Source organism: Canis aureus, chromosome 27 (genome assembly GCF_053574225.1).
Source record: "Canis aureus isolate CA01 chromosome 27, VMU_Caureus_v.1.0, whole genome shotgun sequence".
Classification (NCBI taxonomy): Eukaryota; Metazoa; Chordata; class Mammalia; order Carnivora; family Canidae; genus Canis; species Canis aureus.
The window spans coordinates 30,603,332-30,618,886 of NC_135637.1; the positions used below are offsets into that span (position 1 = coordinate 30,603,332).

The 15,555-nt window shown below is 42.4% G+C and overlaps 1 long non-coding RNA gene across 3 annotated transcripts; it reads left to right on the plus strand.

Annotated features, from left to right (window-relative positions):
• The first annotated feature begins 5,113 nt into the window (after positions 1–5,113).
• LOC144299111 (uncharacterized) lies at positions 5,114–14,922 on the plus strand. 3 transcript variants are annotated; one of them, XR_013365893.1, is made up of 3 exons: positions 5,114–5,391; positions 11,411–13,008; positions 14,755–14,922. It is a non-coding gene; the product is annotated as an uncharacterized LOC144299111 (long non-coding RNA). The 3 variants fall into 3 exon arrangements; XR_013365892.1 differs by having other exon boundaries at positions 11,411–11,666; XR_013365891.1 differs by lacking the exon at positions 11,411–13,008.
• The last annotated feature ends 633 nt before the right edge of the window (positions 14,923–15,555 follow it).

The following is a 15,555-nucleotide window of genomic DNA, read 5'->3' on the forward strand; positions in this document are numbered from 1 at the left end:
TCTTCTAGGATTTTGATGGAATCTTGGGGACAGGGTTTCTGTCTGCATCTTCCAACTTTGGGAGGGGCTCCTGGGCCCTGGGATCTCCACACCCAGTTTCCAAACCTTGTGCTCACCAGCGGCTCCAGACCTTCCCAGTAGGAAAGGATTCCTCTGACCTGGGAAGCCTTAGGGATGCCTGAGACAGGTTCTAGTGGTGGCTCAGGGCTCCCTTCAAGGTGAGGGAGGCTGGCTGATTACTGTGACTCCCCAGTTAATTCAAGATGAACTATATTTCATGCCCTGTGGGAGAGAACAGTGATGTGACAGGATGCACCACAGGGGACACTGTGATCTCTAGAGCACCCCGTTCAGCCTGCATCAGTATGTCCTCTCAGAGGTACCAGACTGCCCAGAGGAAGCTCCTGCCTGACTCATGTAGAATCACACAGGACCAACAGGGGGCCCTGCTCTATCACCTTCCTGCCTAAGAAGACTCCTGGGGACTTGGGTGATTCTGTATCCAGTCTATCAATCCCTCCATTCTGCTGTGGCTACAGATCACCCCCCCCCAGATCTGCCCCACAGGAAGGTGAAAAGGACCCTGGGGAAGGCCTGGAGCAATGTGTCCAGGTGGCCACCGTCAGGGTCCCTTGCTCGAACTATGACTTTCAGTTGTGCTCTTGATGAAGTAGGCAGTAAGTGCCTGAGTCCTTTGTCTGCTATCATTTCAGTTCTTATTTCTTATTGGACTTTCTCATTTATGTCACTTCTTTATAATTATCTATGGAAATAGATACTGTTTGTGTTTTTAGCTTTCCCCATTCCTTCTTTTTTCTTTGTATGAATATCATTCCTCATCTCAAAATTTGATAGATGTGAAATTACCTACTGTTTTTTAAAGTGTCAGGGATGTCTTAGTTTAACTGGAAGATCATGAATATGATTGTTTTTCTCTGATATGAGTTTAGGATCTCAAACATGAAGAGAAAGGAAAAAAGAACATGCATGGTTTATCAAACCAACAATTTACAAGTAGTTGCAAAATGAATGGCAGGCATTTTGGTATCTAACACTTGGGCAAACATGAGCCCTGAGCCTCATCTTCCCCTGTTCCTGGAGACTCCTTTTGCTCCTGCAAGTCCTCCTTCTCCAGGTTCCTTCCCCAGCCTTCCAGGACCTTCTGATTCTCAGCAGAACACAATGGGAAATTGAGTTCAAAATGGTCCATGAGACTCACTAGTTCGCAGAGTGTTGGGTTGATTTCTGATAAAGAGACATCCTTGGTCAGCTCGCCCTGGAATACTGCATACATGGTCCCTGATTAACGAAGAGGAGAGCACCATCGTTACATCTGTCACATGGACTCTGAGATTCCCAGTGTCCTCATGGCTGGAGGAGTGACTGCTAAGATCTCCAAAGAGACAAGGAGCAATGTCCCTGGGGAGGGAAGAAAATGTCCCAGAGAGGGATTAGAGTTGAGGTGATTTAGAGGCTGGGCCAGGAGTTGGAGAATGTATCCATCTCCTCATAAAGCTGTCAGGATTCTCAGCGAGGAACTTTGGGATGGACGTCACCAGGGTCATAGGTCATTGATTTGGAGAAAGATGTCTTCCTGCCAGTCTGTGTCCCAGGTCACCCTGCAGACATTTGTGTGTTGAAGTCCCAGCATGGGTCCCTTTCAAGATCTCCCAGGTGACTTTTAGGTGACTGTTGGGCAGGAAGAGAGAGGAAGCTGATTTGCATAAAACACTTGCTTATTCTCATAGGTCTGGAGTCATGAAAAGGTCCTGGAACACCCTTCGCCAGCCAAAGAGCCTGTGGAGCCCACCTCTAGTGAGGATCCCAACCATGGCCTGGACGGTGTTTCTTCTCGGGCTCCTTACTTATGGCTCAGGTCACGGAAATGGACTCTGCATCTGTTCGGGGCACAGAGAAGCAGGGATTCATGTGATCCTAGTCTCCCAAAATAGCACCTTTCTCTCTTGTTGGTTTTAGGAGCTGATTCTCAGATTGTGGTGACCCAGGAACCATGACTGTCAGTGTCTCCAGGAGGGACACTCACACTCACTTGTGGCCTCAGCTCTGGGTCAGTCACTACAAGTAACTACCCCAGCTGGTACCAGCAGACCCCAGGCCAGGTTCCTAGCACAGTTATCTACAACACAAACAGCCGCCCCTCTGGTGTCCCTGATCGCTTCTCTGGATCCGTCTCTGGGAACAAAGCCGCCCTCATCATCACAGGAGCCCAGCCTGAGGACGAGGCTGACGACTACTCTGTTGCAGAACATGTCAGTGGGAGCAGCTTCACTTACCCACAACATCTCAGATAAGGAGGAAGTGAGACAAAAACCCCTGGGTCCTTTTATCTGGTCCTCTCATTGAGAAGCATCTGTGGAGCTTACAGTCAGGTGTATGACAGTGATGCTAAGCACAGTGACAGACACAGATGAGGGGGTGGGCCACAGTCCTGGGGCCATAGCTCCCAAGCAGGGACACAGGCCCTAAAGTAGTGAATCCCTTTACTGGTGACCTCAGTAGAGCATAATCCTCGGGGATGCTGGCCTGAAATGGTGCCTCCCTGTAACTCTTTTCTTTCTTAAAGGCAATATCCATGGACCCTCTAAACTGTTAGATAAAATGTTTATTAATACTAAAATCTTAACACCACTAATACTTTCTTGCTCATAAAATGTGTAGAATAGATGAAATCCATACAGACGATAGCACACACCAGCATACTATGTTTTAGGATATATTACACTTATATTTATATTTTCTTTTTTCTAAGATTTTAGTTTTCAGGAACCTCTACATCCAGCATCGGGCTCAGTCCTACAACCAAGATCAAGAATCCCACCCTCCAGTGAATGAGCTAGCAAGGAGCCCTTATAGATGCATATTAATTTTTTCAAAAATTTTATTTATTGATTCATGAGTGCTACACAGAGAGAGGCAGAGACATAGGCAGAGGGTGAAGCAAACCCCCTGTAGGGAGCCTGATGTGGGACTCCATCTTGGGACTCTAGGATCATGCCCTGAGCCAAAGGCAGACGGCAAACTATGAACCACCTAGGCATCCCTAAATGTGTAATTTCAACACAGAAAATATTTTATGTATTTATCTGAAAGAGAGAGATGGCATGAGATAAGGGGGAGCTGAGTGAGAGGGACAAAGGATTCCTTGCCCAGCATGTAGCCCTATGCTGGAATGGATATCAGGACCCAGGCATCATGTCTTGTGCTGAAAGCAGGTTATTAACCACCTGAGCCACCCAGGCATAATAATTTTTTTAAAAAAATTATTTCTTTAAACAAAATTTGTCAACATATAACACCAGTGCCCATCCCATCAATGCCCTCCTTAGTGCCTCTCACCCAGTCACCCTGTCCCCTACTCTCCTCCCCTTCTGAAACCCTTTCTTTGTTTCCCAGAGTCAGGACTCTCTTATGTTTTGTCTTCCTCCCAAAATTCCCACCACCCAGTTTTGCTCCTTTCCCTTACAGTCCTTTTCACTCTTTCTTATATTCCACATATGAGTGTAACCATTTGATGATAGTCTTTCTCCAATTGACTTATTTCACTCAACAAAATACCTTCCAGTTCCATCAGGTCAACAGAAATTGTAGGTAATTCATCCTTTATGATGGCAGAGTAATATTGCATTGTATATATCCCCTTTGTCCATTCATCTGTCAAAGGATATGGTGGCTCCTTCCACAGTTTGGCTATTGTGGACATTGCTGCTATGAACACTGGGGTGCAGGCGTCCCATCATTCCACTACATCTGGATCTCTGGGGCAAATACCCAGTAGTGTAATTACTGGGACTAGTGTAGCTCTATTTTTACCTTCTTGAGAATCCTCTGGACTGTTTCCCAGAGTGGCTGTAGCAGCTTGAATTCCCACCAACAGTGCAAGAGAGTTCTCCTTTCTCCAATTCTTTCCAACATTTGTTGCTTCCTGTCTTGTTAATGTTAGCCATTCTCACTGGTGTAAAGTGGTATCTCATTGTGATTTGGATTTGTGTTTCCTTGACGACAAGTGACTTGCAGCATTTTCTCATGTGCTTTTTGTGCCACATGCAGGTCTTTGGAAAAAAGTCTGTTTATGGCTTCTGTCCATTTCATGATGGATTATTTTTTCTTCGGTGTTGACTTTAAGTTCTTTAAAGATCTTGGATATTAGCCCTTTATCTTATATGTCATTGGCAAATATCTTCCCACATTCTGTAGGCTGTCTTTTAGTTTTGTTGACTGTTAATGTTGCTGCACTGAAGCTTTTTATCTTGATGAAGTCCCAATAATTCATTTTTTATTTTGTTTCCCTTGCTTTCTTATATGTATCTTGCAAGAAGTTGCTGTGGCCGTGTTCAGAAAGGGTGTTGCCTGTGCTCGCCTCTAGGATTCTGATGGAATCTTGTCTCACTTTTAGACATTGTGTAATTTTTCTAAGGAAATTGGTTTATTTAAGCATTTTTGGACTTTTTTCTTCTTCTTAATAAAGTGTACCTGTTATTTATTATTAACCCATATTTATCATTCTTTATTTTTGTCCACATTTCATTACTTATTTCCATATTTGCATATGATACATTTTCATTTAAAAGTTTTCAAGAGGTTTATCTTATTCTGAAATTGAAAAACCTGACTATGAAGCACTATTTTGATTTAAATACAGGTCATGATTGTGTGGACACCAGGAAGCTCTGGGCCATTGCGACTGGCAAGTTAGAAGGACTGATGCCCACTTTCTTGACACATGAGAAGGGCCTGAACCTGCTTCAGTGGGACTTGGAGCAGGACTCCACCCATTTGAGGCTCTCCTCTGCTGTGACTCTGTAACCCCCTGGTGAAACTGGATGGTGGCATTTCTCAACCCTTATGGAAACCTACATCATCTCTTCCTTCTTCCTGTGACTAAAGGCATCACCAGTCCAGAATCATGTAGGGAACAGTCATGGGGAATGTGACCCCATATGTCGTGAGTGACTCCATTCCCAAGAGCAAAAGGAAAGAAGGAGTAAGACTCTGTCCGCAGATCTCATCGTTGTGCCCAGGAGGCTGCACTGTCATTTCCTTCATGGTTCAATGCCCCATTGTGACCTACAATGCACATGAGAACACCGTCTGCTACCCCAGTGTAGCTCAGAGAGCAGATCCTGCCTTCACTTACAGGACGTGGTGCTCACCATGCCACCCCTCCACGGTGTGGGATTCCAGAATACCCACCTGTTTCTAGTCTGCACACATGAGCTCCAGGAACTACAAAGTCAGCATGATTAAGGTCCTTGTTCAGGTGACCAAATGTCAGAGAGGGCAACTGAGGATAGGACTCTTGTGATGGGAAGAATAACTGGGGGGGTGTCCTGAGAGGAGTGTGGGGGAGTTCCCTCAAACTGGAAGATTAAGGTGAGTGGCAGATGACAAGTTGTTAAGTTCACAGGGGCTTCTCTGACCTGACAGGAGCCTGAGCTTTGAAAGGATCAATCTTCTCCCAGGTTTTTTGTATCTATCTAGCTTCCTCATGCCCTCATCCATTCACTCTAACACATTCCACAGGTTCCTCAGATAGCTCTCCTTTGGAGGGGCAGGGGCCCTATGCTGGAGAACCCGCAATGATCTAGGCAGAGGAGGTCCATTTCCTTTGCCTTAGATAGTCCTCTCTCACCCTGCACTTTTTGCTTAACCTTCTCTCCTCTCCTGGACATCTTGTAACTTTTGACTTCCTATCCCTCTGTTATTGATTTGGTTCTCCAAATATGAATCATCTCCATTTTCAGAGTACATTGTTAAAATCTCCCCTTCATCTGGGATTCCTTGAAAAACGCCTCTCTCATTCTTCAACAGGCCCAGAGAGGGCCTTTCCCTGAACCACAATTTTCTATGACAGAGTTTCATAATTCTGTCTCTGATTTCTTCTTCTTACACTTGCCTTTGTCTAAGACCAGAAGCAGAGACGGGCAAATATGTGGAGTAGATGTATGGGGATAGGCCCCTACCTTATATAGAGAAGATGCATCTTTGCAAGGGAACATTAATTTTGTTGAAGGTCCATGAATCTTTCCTAGAATCCTCATTCAGATCCTTCCTCACTTGGAGAGTTCAGAGGTGGGGTAGACCCACACATCTCAGGGGAGGACTGCTGGTCTTTGACAACCTCCTCCCCTAAGGACTCACTTAGATGGTCCCCGTCCTCCTCAACACAAATTACCCTTATTTTCAAAATCTGACCTTTTTTTATTCATATGTCATATCCCATCTATATCTATGTATTTTAGATATTTATATACATTTCAGATATTACAGTGTATTTTAAAATTATGTACTTTATGAATACCTGGGTCTTAGAGATTCAATACTGAATAACTTCTATAACTTCTTTATTTGTAACTGAAGAAGTCTCAGTAGTGGAACATATGAATCAATTAAACAAGGTACCATTATATGGGAAATAATTTATTACCAGAAACTTATAGTTACTCATTGCATGATTCCAGCATGAATAGACAATAAGGATGTCTAATTGGAATGAAATATACTTTTAAAAATATCAACCTTCAAATAATCCAGCAGTTGTAGGTGTGTGTCAAAACTTGAGGGTTAGGGGATCCCTGGGTGGCGCAGCGGTTTGGCGCCTGCCTTTGGCCCAGGGCGCGATCCTGGAGACCCGGGATCGAGTCCCACGTCAGGCTCCCGGTGCATGGAGCCTGCTTCTCCCTCGGCCTGTGTCTCTGCCTCTCTCTCTCTCTCTGTGACTATCATAAATAAATAAAAATTGAAAAAAAATATTTAAAGTAAAAAAAAATAAAAAAACAAAACTTGAGGGTTATTCCCTAGATATCATTGTTCTCAGAGAAGGGGAATTATGGTCCAGTGAGGAGATGGGGGAGATGTTAGAGCTTGGAGGAGGGAGTGGAAGCTGGGGAACCAGCAGAGAAAGGTTCCTTGTAGGGAGGAGGGTGTCCTCTACCAGGGGCCACATCCTGAGGAAGCAAAGAGCTGGAAGCATATCTCTCCTCTCCCTCCTGCCAAAATCACTGTGTCAGGAACAAAGAGGGAAGCTCCTTCCTCACCCCATCTCTTACTCCTTGGACTGCATCAACCGGAGAATTCTTGGTCCTTGTGAAATACATGTTTCACAAATTATTACATAGGTTCTAGAAAACATAAATCAGATGTATGTCAAACTGGAAAAGAAGAAAAAGCTTTAGAGTTTTCTATTTTCCCCATAAGGGGTCGAGGCAACAGCCATTTTATTTAGTCATCTACTTTTTCCTGTGCATACAGTCAATCATGTTAGATTGCTTATTTTAAGGTCACGGTTGCAGAGCTTCCTGTTTCATTATTTGTTCCTACTCTTCCAAAATAGGGAACAAACTCTATCATCAATCCTCAATGAGATCTATCTAGTATCTCCCACAGGAGTTCAAGTGGTAATGCCCTATCCCAACCAGGTAGTGTTGTCTATATCCAAAATGAAGAAGCCCAAAAAAGATACTAATAAACAATTCTATTTAGGATAGCATCAAAAAGAATAAAACATTTAGGAGGGAATATAAGGAGTAGGAAAAAAATGTAAACTGAAAACTACAAAAGATTGCCAAAAATTAAGCAGATTTCAGTAAGTGAGAAGACACGGTGGCAATGGATTGGATGACTTAATATAGTGAAGCTTCAACCACCATCATCCAAATACATCTACACACTTGGTGTCATCCTGCCATTTGGACACTCTCCTGGTTCAATCCTTCACTGTCTACTGTTCATCCCCTCTGGTTCCCTATTAGGCAAGATGTTAGACAATAGCTGTTTATTGGACTCAGATCTTAGACACACAACTCCAGTGACTTCCATGGAACTCTGAACAATATTTCTAGGTTAGAGTCCAATGTAATTACAGTGCAGGACCATGATGGTGTCAGTGCAGGGGAGGTTGAAGAACACCTCAGAAGTGAGGAGAGGTTCATTTATAGTAAGGTTCTCTTAATAGGAATCATCATGCTGAGTAAATAACAGAATGAGCCTAGAAATACAAAGTATATCAGAGGGACAAGCAAATTAGAATTTCTGGCTAACATTCAAGGGAAAAATTGATCTCAGACAAATCAGTGGAGTGGAAGACACATTTCCCCTGATGGCATTATATTGTCATAGCAAATATAGGCTGAAAAGCCTTAGCAGTGAGGGATGCAGACTTGACAGGAAATATACATGGTAACAAGAAAACAACAACAACGTTCAAACGAAAGAAGAATTTACATAGAATTATTACAAGGTGTGAGCCACCTTGGTACCCTGAGAACCTTATGACCTTTACTTCTTTCAAGAGGATGATAGAGTGGTATGGACCTCAGGCACCTAGAAGAAGCAAACTTTATGACAGGTAATTCTGAAATATCTGGTAATATGAGCACAATTCAATTTATCATGTATTTAACTGTCTGGAGACCATTAGTTTTTTGAAAATAAGTGTCAGGGCCAAAGTTGACAAGGGCAACTCCTCATTCTCCTTTCCTGGGCAGTGACATTAAAATGATCCAATTACACAGTCTGGACACCATTCCAGGAGTGTTGGGTGGAGTCAGAGGAGATGGTGGGCTAAGCAACAGGGGGCTCTGTCGCATGGGTCCTGTGAGACCAGACTTCTGGGCCAGGTGTCTAAGAAAATACACAAATTCCTGCAAACTGAGCAGGCAGTGTCCTCAGTGAAGTTTTGTGCTGCACAGGAGTCCCTGGAGTCTCATGAGTTCTCAGATCTGACTCAATTTCTCCAGGCACATTTCATCCTCAATCCCCATGGAGTCATTTGCAGAGCTGATGTTCAGGCAGAGGGAGACAATTCCATACCTGGTCAAATTTGCTTTTTAAAAAATCATCAGTATTGCTACCTGTGTCTAAGGTGAGAGACCTTTGATGAGGGGCAAATGGGAATGCCTCCAGTGAGTCCTCAGGGATCAGAAGGTGGGGCTTCTCTGTCCTGTCCTGATTCTTCCCTTTACCTCCTCCCTCATCAACAAGGGGTTCCTTTCAGTGATGAGGGAAAAGATGCATAGGGCGGTCATTTGTAGTCCCTTGCTCTCATTATTTGCACAGGATGGTCATCTCCCCAGTCATCCAGTTGCCTTATGGTTCAAGCTCTTCTTCAGGGGGCTAAACTGGAATATGCTATGCTGTCATCTGTGGTAACAGATAATTTTTTCTCTTAGAAAAAAATATTCATATTTGCATCTAATTTCTAATCTCTCTATATATACATAATATATACTTGAAATATATTGCATAAATATGTAAGCATAAAACATATGATAAATATATAATGTATTATATTTCAAGACTATTATTCGAATGAGAGAGAGAGAATGTGTGGGGAAGGGTAGAGGGGAGGAGTGAGAAATTTTAGCAATTCCATTGTAGAGGTGACAAGCAGATGTGGGGAATTGAGACCAGATGAACTTCCTGAGTTCTGTCCTCAATCCATTGGGCCTGAACAAAATGGCTTGTTGTTTGGAAGCTCATTTGTAGCATGTATGGATTCAGACTGTGTGTTCTCTAGGCCTTGAGATGGGATCTTCATAAGGACTTTTACTACCATCCCTGTTGTCACCCCATACCATAGTTATTTCCTCTTCACCAAGTCATTAGAAACGCTGGCACATTTGGCCAACCTCATAGGCAAAGATTATAGCAGCAGAACAGAGACACTTGGGGTTTCAGAAATACGGAAGCCAATGGAGAGCAGCTGGTGCCCTGACTGGTATGGTTCCACTTCTAGTATGATCTGGATGACTGGAAAATGTGATGTGAAATGTCTCTTAGAGAAGATGTGTCCCATTTCCCCTGAAAAATGACAAAAAATAAAACCTAACAGACAAAATCAATAAACCAGAGACAGAATGTATTTCAGATAAATTGCCAAACTTCTGGAGAGTTGAGCAGTCATAAATATACAGATACAAATATATATAAGAAGGAAAGAAAGAAAGGATATAAAGACAGAGAAAGAAAGAAAAAGGAAGAAAGAAAAAGGAAGGAAGGAAGGAAGGAAGGAAGGAAGGAAGGAAGGAAAAACGCTATACAATGTATTTCTCAAACAAAGCACAAGAAAAAAGTGGCTAAAAAGTAAGTTAAAGACATTACCAGATAATTCACAGAAGGAGATAGGGAGATTTGATATAAACATGTGATATTCTATTCCATACTATATATCATTAGGGAAAAGCAAAAGCAAATATGAATGAGCTACCATTGCACAATTATCAGAATGGCCAAAATCCAGTAGACTGACATAAGATAGATTATGAACAGAAAAAGAATCATTTAAAATAGCACCAAATGGGGCAGCTCTGGTGGTTCAGCCGTTTAGCAGTGCCTTCAGTCCCGGGTGTGATCCTGGCGACCAGGGATGGAGTCCCGTGTCAGGCACCCTGCATGGAGCCTGCTTCTCCCTCATCCTGTGTCTCTGCCTCTCTCTCTCTCTCTCTCTCTCTGTGTGTGTCTCTCATGAATAAAAATAAAATCTTCAAAAAAATAAATAAAATAAATAAATAAAATAAAATAGCACCAAATATGCATTGTCGCCACCCATACTCTCAATGATATGTCATGTTAGTATGACACATCTTCCCAATGATGCACTAAGAACATCAATTCACTTCTGTGCTATTTCTCCCCAAATCCATAAAATTAATGTAATCATGAGAAAAAAATCAGATAAACCCATGTTCTGGGACATTCTACAATATACCACACCAGCTGTCTCCAAATTCACAAAATCAAGAACAGAGAAAGCCTGAAAACTGATACATTGGAGAATTTTAGTATGTCCTTATGAACATTCTACAATATACCACACCAGCTGTCTCCAAATTCCCAAAATCAAGAACAGAGAAAGCCTGAAACTCATACATTGGAGGATTTTAGTATGTCCTTATGAATAATTGCAATGTTATTACTTGGATTGATTTTAGGCAAAGCAGTGTTAAAATAAGTAAATACATAAATAAATAAACAAACAAACAAATTTTGAAATCCAGATTGAGTCTGCAATTTTTTCAGGATTATCACACCACTGGTAAATACTTATTTTTATAAACATATCATAACAACACAAAATGTTACCATTAGAAAAAGCTGGGTGAAACATAGACATCTCTATCCCATATATGTATTTATTTCCATAAATGTAAACTTATTACAGAATAAAATTTCTATACACAAACAAATAAAAGAAAAAAGGAATAAAAATTTCTTCTCTCCACTCCTCTGCATTTAAGAACAGAAAGACAGATATTTGTGCTCTACTGGTTTCCAGCCGGCCTGTAAAACTTATCACATTGAATTCTTGGTTATGGAATGTATTTGTTTTTCTTCACACTGCAAAGAGTAATGTAAAAATAAAAATCAGGTTCTTTGTCTTTTATTTACACAGCTTGAGAGTCAAGATAAATCTCCTCCCTTCCAGCAGTTCAGCAGGTTCCCCACCATTCTAGCCCTGGAAGAAAGAATTCAGAATGGGCACCATGAGATTCCCCAGCACTGGACAGCAGGAAGTGCTCCCATTCATGCAGGTCTTCTCTCTTACAACTGAAATGTCCTGACACACTACAACAAACAAGTATAGGAAGACTTTTGAAGGTAGAAAGAGGAAGAAGGAAGACTTCAAACAAATTGAGGAAAATGCCAAAGTGCGTACCCTGGTTCCTTTTCTTGTGTTAGGTCCCCTACATGTAAGACAAGATCCTGTAGGTTCCTCCAACCAAGAAACATTCAAAGGCTGAGATCCAGAAAATCAAACCAGAAAACACTAAATCTCAAAAAAAAAAAAGAAAAGAAAAGAAAGAAAACACTAAATCTCCAAAAGCAGCAACTCCTTTGGTCAGAGGATATGTAGATAAGTTGGCCTGAGTGGAGGAAATATTTGGACAAACTTGCCCATGACTTGCACACACTAATGAATCCCCAAAGGGTATCCTCATGCAGGGTTCAATTATTGCTCAGCAGAGACATGGTGTCCATATCCTCCTGGCAGAAGCAGGCAGTGTCCCAATACCCATCCGCCATGGTGTCAGCTACTGAGGAGATAGCTGAGCCTCCATCGCATGGGAACATCATCAATTCTGGGCAAGGCAGGCCTAGTTGACTAGTTTGCACCCCAGGTTTTCTCACCCATGATTTTGGCAGATACTGGGGAGATCATATGAACTCCCTCGCTCAGCAGGGAGAATGAATGCAGTGGTACATGGCAAAGCTGGTTTGTTGCCATAACCCATTGCTAGTGGTGGTCTGAACACTGGGTAACTGAGCCTGGGCTCTCCCTGGGCCTCAAAACACTGAAGTATGATGCAGGAGACAAGGGAGCTGGACCTGCATTTGATCCTCCACTCCCTGGTGTCAGTGAGGGCAAGGAATGCAGTGGGGAGCAGAGGATCCACTCCCTGAAGGAAAGCAGCTCCATTCAGTCCTGTGCATCCCACCATGGTGTTGACAAGACCCAGCAAAGAGCTTGTCCCACACCCCCACCTGATAAGAGCTGGGAAGTGGCAATCACTGCTCCACCTTCTCCAGCAGAGAGTAAGCAGCAGAGTGGTAAACATTTTCATTTGATCCACCTGGAAGCTGTCATGAACACCCTTCCCCTTGCTGCTGCACCTCAGCGGGAGGATCGCTTGTTTGAAGAAAAATAACTGAGGATCAAGCATATCATTATATAATAGCCATAATACCCAGGATCCAATAAAAAAGTATGACATGTCAAGTACCAGGAAGATAAAATCCTGAATAAGAAAGGAGAATCAACTGACACCAACACTGAGATCACTCACATGCTGTAATTATTGGACAGGTAGTTTTAGGCAACTCTCATAAAACCCATGTGGTGTAAAATTACAAGCACTCTACAACAAATGGAAAAAATAGAAATGCAGAAATTAAAGAGAAACCATCAAAACAAACCAAATGGAAATTTTAGAACTGAAAAAGATAACAGAAGTCATTGACAGAAAGGAAACTCTCCAGAGGGACTCAAGAGTAGGTAACACTTCTTTTTTTTTTTTTAACACTTCTTATTTGTTTGTTTTCTTGCTTATTTGTTGAAACCAATAATGGGTTCCATTTCTCCTGCACAGTTCCCTCCTCCTTGACTGATCTGCTGAGGCTGTCACCAGGGGGCTCTGTGCACCTGCTCAGAGCTGGCCAGGCCTGAAACCCACTGAAAAGATTCCACCTGCCTGGGCCCTGCACTGGTGCTCACTGCCAGAGGGAGAGATGACAACAGCTGTCTCCTCCCAGGGGACAAACCCATAGCTCTCACCCACCCCAGAAATCGACCTTGGATGGAAGCCACTAGCTGGGCTGAGGGTCCGGAATCAGATAGAATTGTGAGCTCCTATTTACACAACATACCCCCACGCGCACCCTTCATCCCTGGAGCTGAGGAGGAGATAAACAAAACATCCCAAAAGAAATAAAAGTTAAACTGAGATATGACTTCACACCAGTCATAACAGCTAATAGACACAACATAGGAAACAGCAGGTGTGGGCAATGATGTGGAGAAAGGGGAAACGTCTTGCACTATTGATGGGTGTGCAAATTTATGTAGATCCTTTGGAACACAATTTGAAGGATATTCAAAGTGTTAAAAATAGAAATACTCTGTGATTCAGCAATTACCCTCCTGGTATTTACCCAAAGAATACAAAAATAATAGTTCAAAGGGATACATGCTCCCTGATGTTCATAGTGGCATTTTGAGCAATACCAGAGTGAGCCCCACTGATAAATGGTTAAAGAAGTTATATATATACATATATATGATGGAATATTACTGAACCATAAAAAGAATCACATTTTATCATTTGCAAAGATGTGGATGTTTATGTATACAATGGAATATTACTCAGCTATTAGAAATGACAAATACCCACCATTTGCTTCAACGTGGATGGAACTGGAGGGTATTATGCTGAGTGAAGTAAGTCAGTCGGAGAAGGACAAACATTATATGTTCTCATTCATTTGGGGAATATAAATAATAGTGAAAGGGAATATAAGGGAAGGGGGAAGAAATGTGTGGGAAATATCAGAAAGGGAGACAGAACGTAAAGACTGCTAACTCTGGGAAACGAAGTAGGGGTGGTAGAAGGGGAGGAGGGCGGGGGGTGGGAGTGAATGGGTGACGGGCACTGGGTGTTATTCTGTATGTTAGTAAATTGAACACCAATAAAAAATAAATTAAAAAAAAGATGTGGATGGAGCTATGGAGTATAATGCTAAGTGAAGTAAGTCAGAGAAAGACAAATACTATATAATTTCACTCATGAAGAATTTAAGAAATGAAACAATGCATCATAGGGGAAAAGGAGAGGAAAACAAGAATGAACCCTTAACTCTAGAGAACTAACTAATGCATACTAAATGGAAGGTGGGTGGAGGGATGGGTTACAAAGGTGGTGCAGTGGTTTAGGAGTGCACTTGTGATGAGCACAGGCTCATTTATTTAAGTCTTGAACTACTAAATTGTACTCCTATTACACATTGTGTTAATAATTGAAATGTAAAGAAAAACTTAAATAAAAAAGAGACATCCCAGAGACCAGAGCCAGTTTTAAGGCCAGGGAATCTGTGGAAATTCCACAGCATGATCTTGACTCCTCTCCTTCTTCTCCCCTTCCTCAGCCACTTCCCATGTTCATGGGGATCTCAGAGGCATCCTTAGGAGGGATCCATCCGCCTTTCTTCTTCATTCCTAACATGTGCCTATTTTCATTTCAGGGACCAATTTTTAGATCGTGGTGACTCAGGAGATTTCATGGCAGTGTCCCCAGGAGGGACAGTCGCTTTCAGGAATGCCTCCAGCACAGGACTCTATCCATACTGGATCTAGGCAAAGATTGGCCAAGTCTGGAGCATTTATTTATAATAAAAACAATAAATACTGATTTCTCAGGCTCCCTTCTTGGGAATAAATCTGACTTGACCAACTACTAGTGCCCAGCCTGAGGACAAGGATGAGTACCCCTGGGGGCTACATTTTAGTGGTGCTTGGCCCAGTGAGAAACCAAGATGAGGAAGGGACACATACACTTTGTTTCATCAAGTGTGGATACAAATATCATGTGATTACTGACATCTCATGGCCAAATACATGAGCCCAGAGCACTATAAATGCAGACTGGTCATGGGGAGATTGGCCTTGGGAAGGGTCTGGACTGATTTCCATCCCTGGGTGAATGCTAACATTGAAAAGTATATGAGTGACTCAGGAGGCATTAGTTCACAAAAACCCAAAATCAGATATTTCGTATTACAAAATGTCTGTTGGATCAGGACTATAGATTGAGGCTAAATACATTTCCTTTACAGAAAAAAATGAAAAATCGAGAAGCGTTCATTTAGTATTTTCTTTTTCTTTTTTTTTTATTTGTGCTCAATTTACTAACATACAGAATAACACCCAGTGCCCGTCACCCATTCACTCCCACCCCCCGCCCTCCTCCCCTTCTACCACCCCCAGTTCGTTTCCCAGAGTTAGCAGTCTTTACGTTCTGTCTCCCTTTCTGATATTTCCCACAC